The following is a 25001-nucleotide window of genomic DNA, read 5'->3' as shown; positions in this document are numbered from 1 at the left end:
TTGTGATTACAAGTCTTTGTTTGTGATCATTGTTCTTTTTGCAAAAAATTGGTAAAACCTAGGTTTTCCTGTCAAAGTAGAAGATCGCGGTCCTTGCATAGAAACACTCTTGTGGTTGCATGTTTGTCTAAGTATTGTGAAGCAATTGTGTAGTTCATAATTTGTGTTGATTTGATTAAAGTTACATTCAAAACCATCGGTGTATCACCTCATTTAGGTTAGTATTCATTATTTGTCATTCACTTCTCAACCCTTATCTCTCGTATAATTTAGGATTAGGTGATCACTATTTAGGAACCGACCTAGCTTCCAAAGATTCATCTCTCATTTTAGGACAACCCACCACCTGAGAGAGTTCCTTGTTTAAATAGGATGGCTAGATTTTCCATCTTGCTATGGGTGCAATCTCGATTGACAATAGTTTTTGGCATGCTTGGTGGGACCATGAACTACTTCACAGTTCTCTAAACTACAAGATCTTACTGCTATTTTGGTGTGAACAACAATATTTCAGCCTTTTTGAAGGTATTTTATTAACACTTGACAACTTTGTTTTGAAGATTTATCGCAAAAAGTTATAGTTTTGGTGATTTTCTTAATGAGAAGAACTCCCAGAAGGTCAATAAGAGGAAGAAAAACACCACTTGTTACAAGAGGAAGGTTTGTTTCACCATCTGGATCAAATTTGTTAGCATTTGAATATCCTATAATTGAAGATCAACCAGAAAATTCTGAAGAATCTGAGATAGTTATTGAAGAAATTGGTTTTCCTGAAGATTTAAGTGTTCATAATCATTCTAAACCTAAAGTGCCCATTTTTGAGAAATTACCAAAAGATCAAATTTTTTTCAGCATCCACAAGTGGTACTACAACTACTATTAAGAGATTGAAAACATATCAACAGAAGGTAAATCAGCCTACCCAGCCTTTATTGCCATTTATAGTACAATAGCAAGTACCACCAGTTCATCAAATGGCCCAAAATTTGCCATTTGTAGCTTTTAATACTGGCAACTCTTTATAAATTGTTGTTTATCATGATATTCCACCAATAGCATTGAAGAGTGTGCCATATTTTACTAGTTAAAATCATGTTTTAGTGGTGGAACATATCAAGGATATAGCTACCCTTTGTGGATTACATCAAGTTCAACATGAAGATGTGGCCTTGAAGTTATTAGCAGCTTCTTTCAAAGGAAAAGCATTAATTTGGTTCAAAAGTTTAGTAGTAAATTCAATTGCCTCATGGGATGCATTGGGAAGCTTGTTAATCAACAAGTTTGAAGATAAGTCTAATAATCTTTCCTTGATTGAATAGTTGACTACCGTCAAAAGGCATCCTAATGAGCATATTTCTGATTTTCATTTTCATTTTCAGTGAATTTGGGATAGAATTCCAATATCTGTTAAGCCTTCTAATGATTATGCATTCTTATTTTATTTAAAGGTTTTTAACAGTGATATTTCAGTTATGATACAATCTATGAGAGGACATACTTTGCTTGATGCATTTGATATTGTTGTGAGAGCTAAAAATAGCTTAATACAAGCTGGCAAGCTACCTCCTAGGCCTCCAATGCCTTATTTTGCAGAAATATAACAAATTGTACTAGCTATTGTACCACCGTTAGTTATAATTCCACCTATGCCAAAATTACCAACATTTAATGTGCAAGTTGCAGTAGAAGAACATGTTGCTACAACGCCTATCAAAGAGCTAAAAGAGCAGAATCAAGACTTAATTGAGAAAAGCGACAGTATGATGAGAACATTGCAGACTTATGGAAATGAAATAACAAATTTGAAGAGGCAGCAAGGCCAATATAATAGGCCTCCTCAAATTCCTTACCAGCAAAATAGGCATCAAATCAAGCCTTAGGCTTGAACCAACCAATCCAAGCTCAAGGATAGCAAAGGAACCATGGTCAGAGAGCCAGTCAACCTTATAACTATGCAACTCCTAGTACTTCTAAAGAGTTGGTAGTTGTTCCTCAAAACAACTATGCACATGATGAGGAGTGGTGCAATACTTGTAGCACTAGTCATTATTGGCTAGATTGTGCACATGCACATGAGGCAAGAAAATGAGATGTTCTTAAAGGGCAGCAAATAACTACTCGAGAGGTTCATCATGATTAAGTGTAGCAACAAGGTAACCCTGATGCTACTCTAATGAATAAGAATATGAGGTTGTTTTAGCAGCAAATTTTTATCAAAACCAAGGTTGGAGACTTGTATCAGTGGGAACAAGGTCAAAGACTTAAGCTGCAAATGTACAACAACAAGTTGATAAGGCAAAACAACAACAGGTTAATGCTAATAATACTCAACCAGGACCATCAAATGCACAAAATATGCAATATGTGCCAAAAGGACAACAAATGCAAGCACAAAAGGCAAGTTTTTAGCCATCACAACATCAAAAGGAGCCTACTATACCAAAAAACTAGTCTAAGGTTAGTATGGGAAATTTTAATATTGTTGAGCATTTGAAAAAGACTCATATTCATGTTTCCATGTGGGATATTTTAGCACTCCTAGGTCAAAAAGCATTACAATCACTTACCTTATCTAATAATGCTTTAGCACAACAAACCCCTATAGTTCTAATGGCTGTAAACGCTAATGAGTCACAACAGCTATACAAGATAGTTAAACCACCACCTTTTTATGTTACAGTCATAATAGTCAAGTACCTTGTTCATAACTGCATGATAGATTTAGGTGCCACTAGATTAGTTATGCCAAAGAAGATAGTTGACCAGCTAGGCCTTAAATATGAACCAATTGAAAAGGGGGTAGTTCAGCTAGATGGGATAGATATTGAAACAATTGGAGTTATAAAGAATATGGATTTGACCTTGCATGCTTGTCCTAGTTTCTCAGTTCCTATGGATATATACATCATTGATTTACCTCCCTATTTTTCCATATGCTTATCACGTGATTTCACTGCCAAAATAGGAGGTTATGTATCTGCAGATTGGTCTCACATGCTTTGCCACACTAGGTATGGTATTAAGATCACAATTCCATCTGAACCTATTGCTAAGAATTTCCTTGAACATAATATTGTTGCTGTTGAAAATGAGATAGCAACTATTTTATTTGACCAAGAGAAAATTAATGTTGTTCATGAGTCCAAAATGCAGATAGACAATGTTCCTGATATATTATTAAGTGAATGGGCTGCTAAAAATGCTGAAATTATAGAAGAGCAAGCTGAAGAACCAAGTTTGGGCAATTATGTCATTCATGAAACTATTTGCAAGTTTATGGCAATTCTGAATTGATTGTTAACCAAGTTAGAAATGTCCATGCTACTAAAAATGATTTTTTGAAAAGTTACAAACATGTTGTGTGGGATCTAATTGAAGGTTTTGAAGCATTTAATTTGCAATATGTACCAAGAAATAAGAATAAACATGTTGATAGACTTGCTACAATTGGTGCACAATATGATATACCTTTTGAAATCAGTAAAAATAAAGGAAGCAATCATGTAAAAGTTATTGTCAGACCTGTTGTACCAAATAATGTTGAAAGTTGGCAAGTCTTTGATTTTGATCAGCATATTGTTAATTTTTTAAGAGAAGAAGTTGAGTTCTCTTAGCCAAACTAGCAGAAACTATAGGAACAATATGAGGACCAGATTATTGAATTAAGGACAAATAAGATGCCCAAAGGTTTGGTAACTTTAGAATCCATTTTTAATACTGATGATCAACTTAAGAAGGATAAATCTAGCTTGCAAATCAAAGAGGAACACTATGAAGAAATTGAAGTTGCAAAGGACAAGAAGCTCCAACTTAGAAAGGTATGTACCCCTGAAGAGCTTCAAACTTTTGTTAATTTGTGCAATGAATTCCAAGATATTATTGCATGGAGTTATTTAGATTTGAAGGGGTTTGATCCTAATATTGCTCAACATGCCATTGAATTAGAACTTGGTGCAAAACTAGTTAGACAAAAACAGAGGCCAATAAATCCCAAGTTAGAACCTCTTATGATCAAAGAGTTGAATAAGTTAATTGAAAGCAATATTATATTTCCTATAAAGCATACCTCTTGGGTTTCAAATTTGGTCCCAATTAGGAAGAAAAATGGAGAAATCAGATTGTGTGTTGATTTTCGTGATTTAAAAAGAGCTTCATTGAAGGATAGACATCCTTTGCCTTCAATGGAACAAATCTTACAAGTTGTTTCAGGTTCAAAATGTTTCTCCTTGCTAGATAGTTTCTCTGGTTACAATCAAATTTTGGTTAAAGAAGAGGACAGATTTAAAACAATGTTTACTAAAATGGGGCACTATGGCTTATCAAAAGATGCCATTTGGCTTGTCAAATGCAGGTGCAACTTTTTAGAAAGCAATGGATAAAGCTTTCTTGAACTTAATGTATAGGTTTGTGCTGGTTTATCTTGATGACATTACTATTTTTTCAAAGAATGTGACAGATCATTTTCAACACTTAAAGGTAATATTTGAGAGATGCAGGGAATATGGTATATCTTTGAATCTAAAGAAAAGTGTTTTTTCTATTCATGAAGGAAAATTGTTGGGATTCATTATTTCTAAAGAAGGTATTACTATTGAACCTGAAAGAGTAACTGCAATTCTCTCTCTACCACTTCCAACACATAAAAAGGGACTTCAAAGTTTCCTAGGTAGAATCAACTTTGTGAGGAGATTTATTCCAAATATTGTTGAATTATTAATCCCATTAACAACTATGCTAAGAAATGGTATGATTTTCAACTAGACAAAAGAAGGTAAATGTAGTTATAAGCTGATAAAAGAAGCATTAACTACTGCTCCTACATTGTTAAATCTAGATTTTTCAAAATCTTTCATATTATATGCCTATGGAAACATTGATTCCATTGCTACCATGTTAGTACAACAAAATGATGAAAGTTTTGAATAGCCATTAGCATTTTTCAGCCAAGGGCTTAAGGACTACAAAATGCATTATACTTTTGTTGAGAAACATGTTCTTGCTGTTATTAGAAGTTTGAATAAATTTAGGCACATGTTTTCAAATAATAAGATTAAACTCATGGTTGCTCACCATTTTGTTAAGGATTTCCTGCACAACAAAGATCTGAATACTAAAAGAGTAGGTTGGATCACAAAAGCCATGGAATATGACATTGAAATCAATGTGACCAAGTTGGTTAGAGGTAAGGGATTATGCAAGCAGCTTGCTGGAAATGGAAATAACGATTTAAATCATGATGATAATGTTGTTTTGACCCATGACGAACAACCTGTTGTCCACAATATTCAGAATGATTGGGTGGAAGATATGATAAAATTCTTGCAAACATGACGCTATCTTGAAGGTTTGGAAAGGTCAAAATGAAGGTATTATAGATTGCAGGCCATTCCTTCCTGTTTAATGAATGGTATTTTATTCAAGAAATATCTGCAAGGTGTATTACTGAGATGTATTAAACTAGATCATATTGAATGTATTTTGCATCAATTTCATGAAGGGCCAGTTGGAGATCACCTCTCACCAAGAGCTACAACTCTTAAGGTGATGAAGGTAGGCTATTATTGGCCAAGTGTGTTTAAGGATGCACATCTTTGGGTAAGAAAATGCAGGCAATGTTCAATTTTTCTAGAAAAAGAAAAGTTAGCAGCACTACCTTTACAACCTATTCAAGTGGACCAAGCATTTATGAAATGGGGTCTAGACTTTATTGGCGTCATTAACCCACCATCAAGTGTAGGTCATAAGTGGGTATTGACAACTACTAATTATTTTACCAAGTGGACTGAAGCGGTAGCTCTTAAAGTTGCAAATGAAACCGTTGTTTTAAATTTTTTATGAAGTTTTAGTTTGTAAATTTGGTGTACCAAATTAGAATATTTCATATAACACACTTGCATTCATAGGAAACAAGATTATAGAATGGGTTGTTAAGAAAGGCGTGCATCTAAATACTTCATCAAATTACTACCCACAAGGTAATGGGCAAGTTGAATCCACTAACAAGAATCTGATTCATATTATAAAGAGGACATTAGAAGGGAGTCAACATTCTATGAACAAAAAATTGAAATCAGCGCTATGGACTAATAGAATAACTCCTAAAAGATTAACTGGTGTGTCTCCTTATATGCTGGTTTATGGTAAAGAAGCTAGATTACCTATCTTAGTTGAGTTTCCAGCATTAGATATTATGCATCAGTTAGATATGATTGATGAAGAGCCTATGACTCTAAGGTTGGTTCAATTCACTGAATTAGAAGAGAAAAGAAGAGGTGTTTTACAAATAATTGTGCATCATCAAGCTCAAATGAAGAGGACGTTTGATAAGAAAGCATCTCTAAAAAAATTCCAGCTAGGAGACGTGGTATTAAAATGAGATGAATTGAAAAGTAGACCTGGAAAGCATACAAATTTTGATGCCATGTGGGCTAGTCCATATATCATAATAGGCAGCACACAACATAATGCTTTTGATTTGTCTACACTTGAAGGAGAGGAGTTAAAAATCCTGGTTAATGGGCTTCACCTCAAGTGGTACTTTTGAGGTTTTTTTTTCAGATTACAATAAGTGCTTTGGCACAGTAGAATAGAGGTGTGATTTAGTTTTCAGATTTCAACAAGTGTTGCTTCAGCACATTCAGATTCACATTTTTAGCATGTTAGTTGTTAGTAATAAAACTGGAAACTACAACACATCATTATTAATCTGCCATCAACACATGAGGTACATATCACACAAAGCATGGAATGAATTCTGATGCCCTAAATCATACATACCCCATGGGTTCATAATAGGTTCATGATGACATGGTGTAGTTTTCAACCATTCAACTATAAAGAAATCAGAGAACATTCAAGCATATTGCTAGTACAAATTCTTTTGAAATATTTTTAGAAAAACAACAAGTATAAATTCTAATTTTGAATTATGGCTGACTTGAATAAGTATCTTGCCACATAATAGTAAGATGATGTATTATCCACCATCATACTAGACTGACATACCGTTGTATAAAACAATGAACATATTGAATAATAGGAGGAATGGTCACTCCAAAATAGTTGGTATACCACCCTAGTACAATCATAAATAATGTACCATATTGTTGTTATGACGCAAGGTATGAATTTCAGCTTACCAGTTGAATTTTTGTAGTTGTTTTTAATAATTTTTTAGCCAAATCTACAAGGTGTCATGAGAGCCAGCAATTATTAGGCCTCAAAACCATGATACAATTGTTTTGCAATAGAAAATAGATCATAAAAGAAACCATATTTATCTCTTTGTTGTGATACAATTCCATTATAATTATCAAAACCAATAGCTACGGGATCCTATAGCAACTAACATATTTGTTTTAAGTTTTCATTTTCAGTTTCAATTTCAGTTTGGTGTGGTGAGGTGTGTTTATTTCAGCAATGTTTTCAGTTTGGTAGTTTTCTAATTTTTTTGAGAAGGTTCAATTTTCAAAATGCTAAAGATGACTCTATACCCAATAGACTTACAAGGTAGCTAGTCTATTACTATTTAGCAGGCAAAGAACCCTACGAGGTCACCAAAAATGTTACCAATTTAACATACCTCCTAAATTGTTATGTCATGTAATGAGCTAAGTGAGTTTTAGTTGCTGAGAATAAATATTACAGAATGGAAAGAATGCAGAAAGTAAAGTACAGGAATCAATAAATATGAAAATTGATCACTTTTATTTAAAATACAAGTACCAAAACAATACATTTTTATTGAAATATTTGAAACTATTTTGATTAGGTACAAAGTGTTCAAGTTTTACACAGTACTTAAATACAATGCATTCAGATATCACACAAGCATTCTTAGCTCCTAACATAATATCTGAATAAACACATTGTATAGACATAAAAGTACTAAAAAGGATAAGAGGAAAGGCATCCATTGCCTGAATGAAAGATTTATTGTGCTGAATGTTGAAGGGTTGAGCTCACATCTCTGTCTGGGAATAAATTTGCAAAAAATGAAAGAAGAGATGGGTCAGTTCATATTAACTGAGCAATGGAAGTCTTTCCAATCATCTATACTCTACTATTCCTACAACATAGTTATTTAGATAACTATATTAAAAGACAAGAAGGCAAGAAAGAAATCTGAAAAGTAAAACATGTTTATGCTAATGAGTTTATTCCATGTGCAGATACAGGTATGAAGTTTGAGGTTGTTGGAGGATCTTGCATAAATTAAACGCTTGAAGCCTTTTGACTGAATCATGTAGAGGCCAAGACTGAAGGACTAAGGAGGTTATCAAAGGGACACACATAACTTGCAAGCATGAAACCTTCTAGCTGAATCATGTAGTGGCAAAAAATAAAGACATGGGGGGATTGTCGAGGGGGTATACATAAATTACAAGTATGGGACCTTCTAGTTGAACCATAGTAGGAGATTGAAGACACGAGGAGATTGTTAAAGGGAAATACATGTGTTATAGGTATGAAACCTTTCAGTCAAATCATGGAGGGCATATAGAATTCTAAGTCTACAAGATGAATGAAATAGATCTTTACAAGTATACATCAAGTATTTTCATAAAGACTTTTAAATCAGAAAAGATGTTTATTTTCTATTATTAAAAAAAAAATGGATAAATAGAGCATAAACATGCATGTGGAAAAGAAAGATTCAGAGAAATAAGTTGCAAATTTTATGTTAAAACAAGAATATTTTAAACATAATATTCGGTAGCAAAATGGTCAAAGCATAACCAGGAATCTTGATGATTTCACCTGCATAACTTATGATCTCATATATAAACAACAACATAATCAGAGAAATAAAGATATAATCAGTTACATTAGGGCAGATCAGTCATAATGGGTTCAGCAATGGTTAGCAGATTATGAGTTTCAAAGACACAAGAAAAGGGAATAAGATGTTGTAGCAAAGACCTTCAAACAATCTAATTAAAAGGTGCAATTTAGAGAATCCCATAACTAAAGGATGAAGGGGAATCATCGATAGAGGAGTTACAAATATCAGAAATTGCAGCATCCATCAAACAAAGAACAAATCTATTGTAAATTATTCAAGCCTTGACAAGGAAGCAACATAATTATTGGAAAATTTAATGAGATCATGGATGATGTAGAATTCATAAGCCACATACAAAATGTCTTTGGTACACTTCAAAATACTTCAGAAGCATTTCTGCTAGACTATTTACAAGAACCTTTAAAAGGGAAGATTCAAAGTTATGTTTTTCCATCTTCTTCCAAAGAACCAACAACACCTAGTGATCCATACCAGATGCAGATAAGTACCATAAATTATTTTCAAGATCACCTTAATACATCTAATTTGAAAATTCAAGATCCCAACATTCTAGATTGATTTGGTGATCATTGTAATAGCAATGAAATGGATAAGAAGATTCAGGCTAAACCTTGTCTAGTGGCTTCTCAAAATATATTAAGTCCTATAGAAATATCAAATCAACACTCTGAATTGCAGCAAGGGGATGAGAATATGAATAGCTTTAGTTGTACCATTACCATTGGGCTAGGAACTAAAATGGAAGAAACAGATATTTTAGAAATGGAAATAATAAATCCTTATCAAGAAATTCTGAGAATAAATAAGTCCTTAGCCGACAATTAGTTTGCACCCTTTGCCATATTCCATAAAATTTTTGGGTCCATGCAAGAAGAGTTAAAAGTTACACATTTTTTTATTTGAAATTCTATTTTTTTATTTAGTTTTATTTATATCAAATGAATAATGTCTCATATTAGTCATTTAATACATATAAAAGTAATATAAATTTATATTTTTATAATTCCCTTTTATATTCATTAATACTAATATGTTTAAAATTAACAAATATAATGTTAATTATAAAACATATTGATATTAATCAAAATAAAAGAATTAATAAATATAATAAAAATAAGTTTTGATTGTAAAATTAATATATCAAATGGTTGCAATTATAAAACCATTGACTATATTTCATTAAATAAAGTGAATTAAGAGGAGTTAAATGCCTAAATGCAAGGAGAGCTTTCAATGAATATTTTTGAACTCCAAGGAGACGTTCATGCAAAGACAAGTTCTATTTTTAGCAAAGATGGACTGTTTGAGATAACTAAACGTTAGATGTAGTTATAGAGTGGGGTATGGAGCTATTTTTGGAGGCTAAGGATAGGTTGATTTTCTCATGCAGTGATGGGGTAGAATAGTGCTATTTTTAGTGATTTATGGAGATGTTAAGGCCAGTTATGCATGCAGTTCATGATGAGAGCCTATTTTATGCATATTTTGCATAATTATGAGGAGTTTTACATGCTATATTTTTGGATTATTTGAGGGATCCGAGCTTGGGTTTTTATGCATGATTTTGAGGAACTAGAGGCAATTTTCAAGTTATCTATCAACTTGGTAGGTGGTTGAGAGCAGTTTTCAGAGCCTTCTTCATAGTTTTTATAATTATTGACTGATTTTTTCTAGGCATGATTTTGGAATCCGAATTAGGGTTATGAGTTCTATATATTGTACATTCACCTCATTATGAGGGATCTTCTTTCAGATTTAGATTTTTGCACATTGCAGATTTTGAGTTGATTGTAAGAGTAAATTTGTAGCAGAGATTTTTTTAGCATTGGTTATGGAGATTCAACAATTCCTTCTCATTGATTCTCATGTAAAATTTGTGAATTTTTTACTTTAATGTTGTGTTCGCCTTCATTTAAGTTACATTTCTTATTGCAGATTTGAATCTTGATACTTGCGATTACAGGTCTTTGTTTGTGATCATTGTTCTTTCTAAAAAAAATTGGTAAAACCTAGGTTTTCCTGTCAAAGTAGAAGATCCTGATCCTTGCATAGAAACACTTTTGTGGTTGCATGTTTGACTGAGTATTGTGAATCAATTGTGTCTTCCATAATTCGTGTTGATTTGATTAAAGTTACTTTCAAAACCATCGTGTATCACCTCATTTAGGTTAGTATTCATTATTTGTCATTGACTTCTCAACCCTTATCTCACATATAATTTATGATTAGGTGATCACTATTTAGGAACTGACCTAGCTTTTGGAGATTCATCTCTCATTTTAGGGCAACCCACCACCCGAGAGAGTTTCCATGTTTCAACAGGATGGCTAGATTCTGCATCTTGCTATAGGCGTAATCCTAATTGACAACAATTCTTTAGAACATCATTGCTCAATTTGGTATACCCTCAACAATATTATCTAATTATGGAGCACTTTTTTAAAAATAAAGAGGTAATAAAGTTCTTGGATTTTTTTTTTGCATTACTCAATGGTTTTCTACTCATTATTCTTAATCTAATGGTCAAGAAAGAGAATCTAATAAGGTTATTGAATGAATACTTACAAAGATTGCTAATAAACATGATAAGGATTTGCATTTATAGTTAACCTATGCTTTATGGGATATAGAATAAGTGCCTACATAACAACTGGAACTTTGTCTTACAATTTGGTTTATGGTGTTGATGTTATTGTGCCTTCAAAGTTGGAAATTATTCCTTAGGAGTTTTCTTTAATGATATAATTGATAGTAAAATATTTAGGAAACAACGTTCCCAATGACTTGATATTTTAGATGAACAACAAATTGATGCTCTAAAATATATAAAAGAGTATCATAAATATCTTCAAAGAAAGTAAAATGATAATGAATGAATCTTCAAATCTTTTACCACTTCAAACATAAACCATATAAAACTTGTTTTAGCACATACATCTCATTAACATTAACCATTCATCATCATGTGATGATTTATCAAATTAGATCTAATATCTAATAACATGAATAAACATGTAAACAACTGATCAATACATAACACAAGATTTGGTAACACAAAAACCCTCCATAGTGAAGGTAAAACTGTGGTGGGAATGGTACCCACAAAATCTCTGCTACTATAGCAATAAAGTGTGCCTATTAGGGCTACAATTTTGATCACTTCTGATGATCTCGGGGCCTACTATGCTAAAAGCTTACAACATTGTTAAGTCTACCTTGATTAAAGTAATTTACATCACAATAAAGTGAGCACTCTATTAAGAGATTTATAATAGGCATGTTAGGACCACTCTATTAAGAGATTTGCCTAATAAAATAATTAGAATGTAATGAGCACCTTGATCCTTTGGTATACACTTAAATGCTGATGAAAAATCTTCTCTTTCCAAATTGTAATCACCTCATTATGACTGATATGCAATATCTCCCCTTTGCACTACTTAGTCTCCTTACTCCTTCACAAAACTTAACTCCATTGCTTCACCTTCAGCTTCATATGCATGAATTCCTCTCCCTCACAATAACTAATTTCTATCTTAAAACCATTCTTCTATGACCATCTAACAAATCTTCTACATCTTGATCAAGAATTATGATTCATCCTTTTTCCCACTTGATCTTTACTATTTTATGATTGGTTCATCATAACACATAGGTATTAATGAAGTGTAATCACATACATAATTACCTCCATGATTCTTTCCTCGAACATAAAAACACATTTCTAGCTCGGCAAAAATGGTTTACATATGATTTTGTGTCAATTCAAACTCAAATACAAAAATTGTATTATTCGACACATATACCTCTTGATGCTCGGCTATGATTTTTTTTTGTGTTGTTCCTTGGCTTCAAATTTTCTCAACATGAACTATTTCAACCCTAAACTACTTGACTTATATAGTACTTGGTTAATATGATGTGTTTCCCTTAAGCTGCTTGGCAACAACTAAATGCTTGGTGACCACTGATGTGCTCAACACCTATGATGCCTTGGCACACACTAAAACTTATAAACTTATACATTGTATGGCTTGACCTCTATCATGGCTCAGTCACAGTGTTGACCGACCAACTCTACCTTGTAAATGACTAAGTATTTTGCACTAATAGACAATCTAAGATTTCATTTAGGGTGAACAATCTCTCCCTTTGACATTAGTGGCAAAAACATTATCATTCTCAAAATCTCATAGCAAAAATTCAAAACATTGACTCCCCCTTAGGGTGTACTCCATACCTGTAGCTTGGTCATCATATTGCTATAAATTGTATTTTCAAAAGCTTTTTCAAAATTTTCAATTTTTTTTAATTTTTGGTTTTTAGCTTTGCTCTATCTCCTTATTACTTCCTTTCCTTCAAACATAATATACATATCTTCTTATTGCTTCCTTTCCTTCAGACATAATATACATAATATGTCAAAATATTCAAAAATTGTATGCATGTCCCCTTACAAATATATTCCCCCCTATTTTTGTCATGAATATCAAGTAGTGATATGTAGTTAGGGCTTGGGGAGTATACCAAACTCTTTCAAAAATGGGTGTTGCCATTTCATAACAATAGACATTGTATCGTTCTGATTCTTCTTGATAGTCTCAAGAGTTTGCCTCTTAATCTCCATTCTAACAACAAGATCCATGATGTTTTTTGCAATAGAGACTTGTGAACTCTACATAAGATCTTTTGCAATCTATAAATGTCTTTTCATTACTTCCACATGAGTTAATAAAGTGCTTGGATGGTAGTGACCTCGTTCCTTATGTTGCACTCCTCATGCACTAACTCTAAGTGTTTTCCCTACAAAAATATGATCTTAGAAAAATAAATTGAACTGGAACTAGGATCTATGTCTAGATCTGATCCACACTTCTTTAGATTTTCATCTATTTTATCCATTTTCTCCCTAATTTCCTTAGAAAATCCTAGAACATTACATATTTTTCCAAACAATGGGTTGGCACTAGTAACTAACTGTTCCAAATCAGTGATAAGTATGGAAAGCTCTACCTTTTTTATTACAATCTTTATAGCAACCTTCTCTAATAATTTATTCTTAAATTTTCTCTCTAACCATTGCATGAATGTTTCTTGTGTATCAATGTTAGGTTCATTAACTTTATCAACAATTTTGATCAGTTGGTCAATGATGGGGGCTTTTTCATCTAGGTTATCATCACCAAAAGTAGCAAGAAATATATCTTTGATATCATGTAATACTTTCCTTTATTGATGCTCTTTTCTTATCTCCTCTTATTTAGCCTTTCTTGCTAGCAAATTACAGAGTATTATCATCTGATCATAATTTAAATTGTCTATGTTCCAATTAGGGATTTCAATCTCCTCATCTAAAGTAATAGGCTTACACTTAATGGCTTGAGGTGAATGTTTCACATTCTTCTTCAATATTTTTCCCTTGGAGTTTGGTCTGTTGAATCTTAACACATTTTTTTGTTCTTGTGTTTTAATCTCTAAAATCAGCCTTTGTATCTCACCTTTTGTTTACTCAGCCTTTTTAGGCTATTCATCTATCTTCTTCTCCTTTGATTCATGCTCTTCTCATATTGGTTCATCGTTCTTCTCCATTCCATCTAGTTTTGATTTCAGCGATTGAACTCAGTCATCCTACCTTTGTTTCTTCCTTTATATGAGGTCCTAAGACATGCAATCTCTCACCAATGGTAGATTGATCTGCTTGATCATGTTTGCTCTTCCCATTCTTCTCTCCCTTAATATCAACACTGATATTTCCCTTAGTGGCATTTCTATGTTCAGGTACTTGTGTATTTTCTCCTTCATTGTCTAATGTACTTTGTTTTTTAGCCTCAGTATCATTTACATTTCCTTGATTATCAACTCGACTAACTATAAAAAATAGGAACGATAGGAATAACATTTGCTAAGTTAAAATGTTGTGTGATTACCTATGTGTCAACCTTGGGATAATCTTTGACTTGAACAATCACAAGGTTTGGATCCATCAAGGTCTCATGTGCTGACTTAATCTATGGAGCTTCCTCCTTCTTTTCTAGCTAGGTCAATGTATCTTTCTTTTCATGTTGAGTAGTCACATTATCTTCTTGTGATGTATCCTTAGCTGTGTTGTCATCCTCAATTATTATTATTTCAATTTGTTCATCACATTATGGAATGGTACCATCATTGAAGTCTTGTATGTTATCTAATTCAACCTTTTTCAGTCTCGGCTTGCTCAACTTCATCCTTCTTTTCATCATCAATTATAAGTCCATAGAATTTCTTCCAAATGATTTTACTATCTTCGACTACATTTTCTACATTGTGCTTCAAAATAAAAAATTCTTTACGATTAGGCAAAAGTTTACTATTATACTTACTCAGTACCTTGAAAGTTCTTTCCTACTCAAATCAGGCATCACATTAGCAAGTGTACCTTCCCTTATCTGAATTTCAGTCTTCAAGGCATATTTCCATCTTTCATCAATTTTATTGTATAGTTCATTAGATACTAGATTACTTAACTCCAAAGGTGTGTACTTGAATGTAGCCATCATATCCAAAACTTCCTATTCAATATTTTCTCTATTTGTAATGCCCAAAGTATCATACTTTATATATTTGACAACTGTCATTCCTGCACTTCCCTTGACATTTTCACAAATACCATAAATGGTTTGGGGTGGCTTGTGCACTACAATCCTGAATTGGATAGTGTCCTCTGACTCATTCCTTTCCTCATCATTTTCCTCATCATCTTTAGCCATAACTACCTTTCTTCTTGACTTCTTAGTTATCTTTCTTAGCTTGACTTGTTCTACAATATTCTTCCTCTTTGTTAACTTCCTACCTTGAGTAGGCTTGGTAATCTCCACAACACATTTCTTTTTCTTGGCCACAAGTGTAGTAGATGTGTTAGTCCTTTGTCTTGAGACAATCTATGTGGTAGGGACTAACTCGGTGGCCTTCTTGACGCTCTTTCTTGCCTGAGGCTTGAAAAGCACTATCTCTTTACATTTACCTTCTACTTCTTCATTTCCTTCTTCCTCTTCATCCTCATCACTTGACATATCCTCACCTTTACCCTTATTTATCTATAATGGTGCTTCCTGCACAACAACTTCACCAAATCTCCTTTCCAAGTTCTTTATCATACATTTTCTTTTCTTGTCTATCTTGGGTGCATTGACCTGCATAGTGATCTAACCTTAGCTATCTCATACCTACTGGATGGATCAACATCCTTGTCAATAGGATCATCTAATAATGCAATTATCATCTTTATTTCTTCATCAATGTTAGTTTCATAAGGCAATGGTCTCAACCACGCCATTCTAGGTATGACCACTTGAATGTATGTCCAATTAGTATCTACAGGGAAACATACATCATTGTAATACTTATTTATCAAGAATTGGGGAATCCTTGTCCTATTTTCCATATTTTTCTTAAATTATTCAAAATAGCCATCCATAACCTTCTCAAAATTGTCACCTAACTGAGTGATGAATTCATTTATTTGGTAGGCGATAGGTTTCTTCTTACTCCAAGTGACATTACCAATTGTGAGGAAATAATTATGTACAAAAAAGAATATGCAGATGAGTAAAGAACTAAACTTACACATTGTGTTCTTGGATTTTTTAATACTTCACAAATTCTCATCTAATTGTGTTAACTATAGGTCACCAAAGTCATATCTATGATCTTTCTTTGCAATCTTTCATGCAATATCAACTGCAATGTAGGGTATGCTATCTGGTCAACCTGATTGATAAATTTTTTGAGAAATAACCCTCATTGCAAAAATATCTTGATGTCTTTGATGGTGGAAATAGTCATTCCATGCTTTTTCCATACTTCCATTATCTTCGCTTAAATCACATCCTTGCTCTAATAGCAAATAGTCCTCACTTTATATGTTACAGGGTATCTAATAACTCGGTGTATAATTTGCTTTGTAATTTTGACTGGTTTACCTTTCAACCACATTTTCATGTTGTGGACTAGAATCAAAACAACTTTAATCCATTCAAATTTAAAAACCTTATAGAAATCTAGGGCATGAGTTAACCCTTTCTTTGCAATGGTTTTGTGCTCTTCCTTCAATTTTCCATCACCACACAACCTTTCATAAGCATTTCTTAATTCAAAGTCTCCTACTTTACTAATTTCACACATGTAATAAGATCTTACATCATTAATCATAATTATCCTTAGAAAGATTAAAGATAGGGCACCAAACATATCTATTTTCATTGCAATCTCTGGATATGCCCTAAACTTTGGTGGATTAACAAATTCAATTTGAATTAATTGCACATTACTAACATTTGATGCTTCACCTTTCTCAACAGTTGAGCTCAATGCCATTTTCTTCAACTAGGATTTGATCTTTGAAACTCTGCTTTGCTCAGTAATAACTCAACTACTCCAAATCACTTCCAATGCTAATAATACACTATAAGATCTTCGCACAATCACTCAACTTTTCTCAAGAATCGCTCGAGATTTCTTATCTCTAGAAAAATCAAAAGAAAAGTGACCAAAATAAATAGTGAAATTGCTATATAGATTTTTAAAAAATTGAATTAGGGCCTCATTAATATTTTGTACACATAGTGGGTGCAAAACATTTATCTCGCTCACTACTACAATGATCGATAATAATACTTCAATGTTCCTTTAACTTGGCCAAAGTCATGACTCGATAAAGACTAACAATTATGCTCGATCACTTAACACTTTTCATCCTTCGATATTGACAATCAATCATTACTAACTTAACAACTTGACATCCATACACATTTCTGAGTTCAAACTTCAAATTTTTCCTTATGCATCTAATCACATGCTAATTTGGACTCTTATGCGTTCAATCTTAGGAACTGATGTATGATTTAGAAATTTGAAATACAATTCCATACATACCTCTTTATTTAGTTTGGGATGGGGGAATCACCTAATCCATTGGATTAAGTGATCATAACTTCACCATTTTCACTATTGCTTCCATCAGCTTTCTTCTTCTAGGTTTGATTCACCTAACTTCTCTCTTCTTCAACATTAACCTTTACTTTTCCATTATTCTCTTGAACATTAGGTGCTAGTGTTTGGTTCATACAGTCTCTTCTTAGGTAACTGACCATCTAACAATTAAAGCACACTGGACCAAAATTTCTTCGATTTCCTAATCTTCCCCTGAGATGTATCCTTGCAGAATTTTCTACAATATGTCTATACTTTCTACATAATTAACAATTGACCCTAGTATTGTAATCCCAATTTATAGCATTGCCTTGCCTAGTTGAATTGCCTTTACCTTTAGGTGTCCAACTATGTTTTGCATTAGATCTATAATCCTGTGCCTTATGACCATACTTCTGACATGTGTAGCATTATTCTTCAAATCTAGATGTAACTAGTGCCTTGCTATTCTTTGATCTACACTTGTATGCTCGATGTCCATGATTGTTGCAATTAAAACAATATCCATTGAATTTTAGCTTGGAATTGGGCTTACCTATTTTTCTCCTATAGACATTTGTTGTATGACACAGTTTTCCATAGTGATAACATTTAGGTTTCTTATTCTTTGGTTTTTCATTCTTTTGTTCTCCATGCTTTGATGAATCTCCTTGCTTGGTAGATGATATGAACTTGGTATAGCCTAACCCATTAGTATCACGAGGTCTTCTTTGTGCCCTTAAGTGTTCATCAAATTGTCTCATAGCCTCTCCTGAACTATCCATTCTTTCAATGATTTCCTTTTCATCTCTCAATTCATTTTTAGTTGATTATTCTCCACTCTTAGATTTGAAATCTCTTCCACCCTTATTGCAATTTCATGATTGGCACTTAGTAGTTTATTGACCATGTCAAATTAATTGTGAGTCAACCTTTGTACTCCATTGTTTCTCTCATCAAGACTTGTAGCCATTTGCCTTTTGTCATCATTAGCCATTACCTTGTCTACTTCAACCTTTTTCTTTTGTTCAATAACTTCACATAGTCTCACTGATTGCATTTCATGTTCTCTTTTCAGTGTTCTTACATCTTCATTCAACATGTTCTTCTTCTCCAATAGATATGCTATTGATGCATTGGTTTTAATAACTTCACATAGTCTCACTGATTGCATTTCATATTCTCTTTTCAATGTTCTTACATCTTCATTCAAGATGTTCTTCTTTTCCAATGGATATGCTATTGATGCATTGGTTTCAATGGATCTACCTTCATCACATAAGTCCTCAATGCTTTCTTCCTTTTATTGTTTTTCATTTTGATAGATTGCCATCTCCTTCCATATTTTAAAGGATTTCTTTAGTTCCTCCTTTACAACCTTGACTTGTTCATATGCAAGCTGCAAATCAAGATTTCAATTTTCAATCACCTTTTCTAGTTTGTAGGCTTCAATTTCCAAGATCTTTGGCTTTCAAGTTGTTAGACTTTTTTCTTAGTTAACACTACTTTGATACCAAGTATTGTAAATCTAATTGGAAAGTAAGACGCTGAGAGGGGGGAGGGGGTGAATCAAAATCTTCAAATCTTTTACCACTTCAAACATAAACCATATACATCTCATTAACCTTAACCATTCACCATCATGTGATAACTTATAAAACCAGATCTAACATCTAATTACATGAATACACATGTAAACAAATGATTAATAGATAACACAAGATTTGGTAACACAGAAACCCTCCAATGTGAAGGTGAAACTGTAGTGGGGATGGCACAAAATCTTCACTATTACAACAATAAAGTGTGCCTTTTAGGGATACAATTTTGATGAATAGTCTACCCTGTGAGGGGTCTTCTTTGCTCAAATATTACAAGGTTGTTAAGTCTACCTTAATTAAAGGATTTTACATCACAATAAAGTGAGAACTCTGTTATGAGAATTATAATAGGTCTGTTAGGACCACTCTGCTAAGAGATTCACTTGATACATTGGTTAGAATGTAATCAATATCTTGATCCTTTGCTATGCATTGAAATACTAATGATAGATCTTCTCTTTCCAAACTGTAATCACCTCATTGTGACTGATATGCAATACCCCCTCTCTACACTTCTCGGTCACCTTAATCCTTCACATCACTTAACTCCATTGATTCACCTTCAGCTTCACATGCATGAATTCCTCTCACTTGCAAAAACTAATTTCTATCTTGAAACCCTTCTTTTATAACCATTTGACGAAGCTTCAAGATATTGATCAACAATTTCATCCTTTCTACTACTTGACCTTTCCTATTTTATGATTGGTTGATCATAGCACATAGGGATTAATGAAGCATAATCATGTGTGTAATTACCTCCATGATTCTCTCCTCAAACATAGAAAAACTTTTCTAGCTTGGCAAAAATGGTTTACATATGTTTTTTTGCCATTCCAAACTCAAATACAGAAACTATATTACTTGACACATATGCCTCTTGACATTCAACTATACTTGTTTCTTTGTGCTATCCCTCATCTTAAATTGTTTCAACCCTAAACTATTCAACTTATATAGTACGCAACTAATATGACACGTTTGCCTCAAGTTGCTCAAAAACAACTAAATGCTCAATGACAACTAATGTGCTTGACACATATGATTGCCTCGACACACTAAAACTTATAAACTTCTACATTGTATGACTCAGTCTCTATTGTGGCTTAGTTGTAGTGTTGAATGACCAACTCTGCCTAGTAAATGACTAAGTGATTTTCACTAATAGACAATACTAAGATTTCCTTTAGGGTCAATAGTTTATACCATTTGAATTCCATCAATTTTAATAGCCATTTCCAAAGAAACATAAACTACATATTGTAAGAAAGAATCAAGATTACATGGAATCAATTTTAAGTAAGATGCTTTTTAATGTCTTTTATGAAGGAGCATATAATTATTCACATTTGTACAAAGCGTTTGTTGAATAGTCCAAATAACTATCTGGGGATGAATCAACTATCATAAAATAATTTTCTCAATCTTTATTCAACTAGATGAGTAAAATAGATACGAGCATGAAAGCACATAAAAACATCATACACCATGAACACTAGATTTTACTTAGAAAACCCAAGATGGGAAAAACCACGAAGAAATTTATTTCTCAAATATGAAACATTGGTTAAGGTGACATTGAGTAAGTTTTTTCTTACAAAGGATGGATTTTTGCCAATTTGTCCACTGCAAGTGGGCTTATTGCTTAGTGGGCTAAGTACCTCACTATTACAACCAATAAAAAACAACTCATTAAAAAAAATTCTTACTAATAAAATATGAAATTATGGAGGTACATCTATATAAGTATGAAGATAATTATAGTTAAATGTGCATTACTCATATGCAATATATCTAGTTAGGAATCTTCTACCAACCCCCAACAACCTCTTTGTGTAACCTATAAAATACTAATCACTTGTTCATGTAACCAGATTTTCACTTGGTTCTCTAGTCCTTGTTGCATTACTTCATAATCCTTCACACCCTTTTCTTTGTTCACAGATACACAAAACACATCATATATCCATTTCCAAACCCAAAAAGATGCTCTACGCATACATATATAATTGTAGAATGATAAAATCCAAAATATCTCACATATATCAGATTGATCGCCTAAAAAGAATCTTGAAATATTCATTGAGACTTAACATGCTAGCAGTTGACTCAAATGATAGTTTACACATAAAGATATTCATTCCATGTTACCTTGAGACCCATAAATAGTTCATACATAACATAAGTTCATTACATAACATAATTCCCAAAGGATAAAGAACTTTAAACTACATCACATATTTTCTAGAGTAGATAGGAACACCACATCTAAGACCAAGTCTTGATCTTCATCAAATTTAGTACCAACTAGAGGAATGCAATTAATAGCATGTATTCTTAATCTATATGGAATTTACATATCAAAAAATTATAATATAATATATGAACATTATAATAGAAAATATACCACGTATAAGCATTTACTTTTCATTATTCTATACTAATTGTCTTCCAATTATGACCCATTTCATATCTAGATCAAGAATAAAATCCAAACTAATTGACATCATTGCACATACTAGGATAGAACAATGTTTTACATGTTCACATTTGGAGCATACCACCTCGATCATAAGTTTTGGTAGTAATGAAAACAATGCCATATCTTCCCAACAACTTCTTAAGAGAGTTAATATCAAATTTTTAAGTAATGTTTTCTCTAGAGTTTTATTACAGAAATTGTTGAAGTTGATGAAGATCAACCCCACAACTCTCAAGAATCACCTGCATGCAAACACTTGTCATAGAAAGAGAGAAGCAAAAGTTATGGAGGTTGCAATTCCCAGATCCATCGATGAGACATTCTTGATGAGCAAAAAGAGAAATTGCTCTTATTAAAAGTGATTGAATTATTGATATCAATCCTTATAATGGAGATCAAAACCCTAAAAGGTAAAACCTAGGTTGCATGATAATAATTAATAAAATAATTAATTATTAAATGCCCAAAGTTAGCTTATGTAAACTAGAGATAATAAGTGACTTAATGATTAAATCAATATGATTTACTTAATAAGAAAATACTTTCTTAATCTAACATAAATTATAACCCTATTATCTATAGTACATGAAAGTATGTGTGTACAATTTATTTCACTACTTATTAGGTGATGCAGGAGTAGCCTAGCTCTCAAGGAATCCGACATTACCAATTTTTTTTCTTTTTTATGTTTACTATTTTTCATTTTTGGTGTAGGTTGAAGCTTCAAGAGCATAATTGGAGCATTGAAAGATAAAATATTTGTTTAAAAAAGACTTGGACTTCATTTCAAAAATCAAAGACAAACATGGTGATATTAAGGTTTTGTTAGTGTTATATATTGTAAAATTTGAAGGTTTCAAAGCTTGAAGGATAAGTTATATTTTTTAATCATAAATTTAAAATAAATTAAAAAATTATTTGGATGCATAGGAAAACTTTCACAAGGAACTAAAATTTAGACATTCCATCTCATAGTATTATTTCATTTCAAGTGCCTAAAATGGATGGATGTTGGTTGTTTGCTTTGTGTTGTCATTGATGTCAAACCAATTAATTTTGATGACTATGAGAAAGAGATTTGTCAGTGTTTATTGTTGGTGTTTTGATCATTGACAATAGGGGAGATTTCTAGTAATCTATGATCAATATTGTCATTCATGTCAACTAATTATTTTCTTTAATAATGCCCACTTGACAAAGTAATGTGTTGCCTAATGTGTGAAAGTTGATAAAGGTTTGGTATTCAATGTAAATTTATGATAAATATTCATTATAAGGTCAAGGAGCATCTAGCTAATTTTCCAATTTTTAAGCCACTTGTCCCAGGGAGACATCTGTTCTTGTACATTTCTACCATGTTAGTTGCATTAGGAATACTTCATTCCTAACATAATAACCAATGCTAGGAATGATCCATCAAGTACATTAGTCACACTTTCGTTGGATATGGGTTGAATAATTGGCTTATGGAAAAGGCATGTTTATTTTTCACCTTCTTCTCTCAAAATATTAGGCACTACATGCTAAGTCACACTATGAAGCTCATTTGCAAGACCTATTCTTTGAAGTACCTATTATTAAAATAATTGTTACAGGTCAAATGGCCAAATTGGTTATGTTGCTAAGTGAATTTGATATCCAATATGTGGATAAGAAAGAAATATACACTCAAATAATAATATACCCTCTGGTTGATTCACCCCTAGTGGATGCATATCCCCTAATTGTTCAACTCTTAGATGAGAAAGTTTGAACAATCACAAAATAATTTCCTTGGGGTCTCTATTTTGATGGGTCGTATACTTGCTAAAGATCAAGTGCAAGAGCTTCATTTGTCACTCTCCAAGGAAGTTCTATCTCAAAGGCTTTTATGTTGGGTTTCTAATGAACAAACAACATTGTCAAGTACGACCTAACATAGGTCTTAGGATGGTTGATCAATGGAACATTAAGGAGTTGTAAGTTTATAAAGACTGTCAACTTATCATAAGAATGTCAATGAGCTATATGTTTTAGTTTATTTTCCCTATTTATTGATTTTGATATATCTTAGGCCAAAGATCTGTAATACTTCATTCTTTAACTATTCTTTTGACCTTGTTTATGTGCAACATTTTTTTGTGACTATTTTCATCTTATTCCAAGTTTCAAGATTATCTGAAATTATTTTATATTCCCTCATAATAATGCCATGTTTTTTACTTTCCTGGAATGCTTCCATAATATCAATATTTCAACTCCAACTTTCATCCGTGAGGGTGATTTGTTTGTATTTATTAATATATACAAGTGTGAAGGAGTACATTTATCTTTTGATGCAACACCTACCCACTTTGATTAATTTAGTTAAACCTAATAGACATATTCAAAATATAGACAAACCCTTGAGACAAGTGAAATAAATAATTTTCCTCACAGTAATTCCCTAATCAATCAAATTTGCTTCCACTAATGCCCCTAAGCATTCACTTTCCTCACACAAGATTCATTTTTTAAAAGTAATTATATATTTACAACAATAAAAAATAACACAATGTTAAAGTAGATAAAAATAATTTTACAAATCAATTATATTGCACATATATGACGAGGTTTCCATTGTGTCCTGGGCAATTTTAGCAAAATAGATACCTTTCAATCATTGTCTTTTAGCCTAATGGATTCAACCTATGACTTGTGCTTTTGTATTGGGTACCTAAGAAGTTTGGGTTTGACATAAAGCCATTTGTCAATTTTATATATTTTTATATCTAACTCAACCTTTAGCTAACTAATATGAGAGCACATGCCATAAGTTGAACCTCTTTGACTAGGTCCTGAAGACTAGGTGATGTAAAACATCTTCATAACCCTTCAAGAACCTCCAAATTAGTCACAAAGTTTCAATATTTAGCTCATATTTAATTTAATAAACAATATATCAAAGGCATAATCATCTTCATAACCATCAATCTATCATGCCTGATTGATTAACCAAAAACAACTTACCACTCAATTTTTCAATTTGTCATTCATACTACCTAATTTCTATACCTGATTATATTATTCATAACTTTTGTTTCCAAAATTTTCTTGTAAAACTCTATGGAATAATAGATCTAAATCAGGCCTATTAAAACATATCCAAAGATGAGTCCAATCCAACTATTTATTTACAAGTTATGGT

Source organism: Cupressus sempervirens, chromosome 4, assembly GCF_028749045.1.
Source record: "Cupressus sempervirens isolate cs-2001-9-10 chromosome 4, ASM2874904v1, whole genome shotgun sequence".
Classification (NCBI taxonomy): Eukaryota; Viridiplantae; Streptophyta; class Pinopsida; order Cupressales; family Cupressaceae; genus Cupressus; species Cupressus sempervirens.
This window is presented reverse-complemented; position numbering follows the sequence as displayed.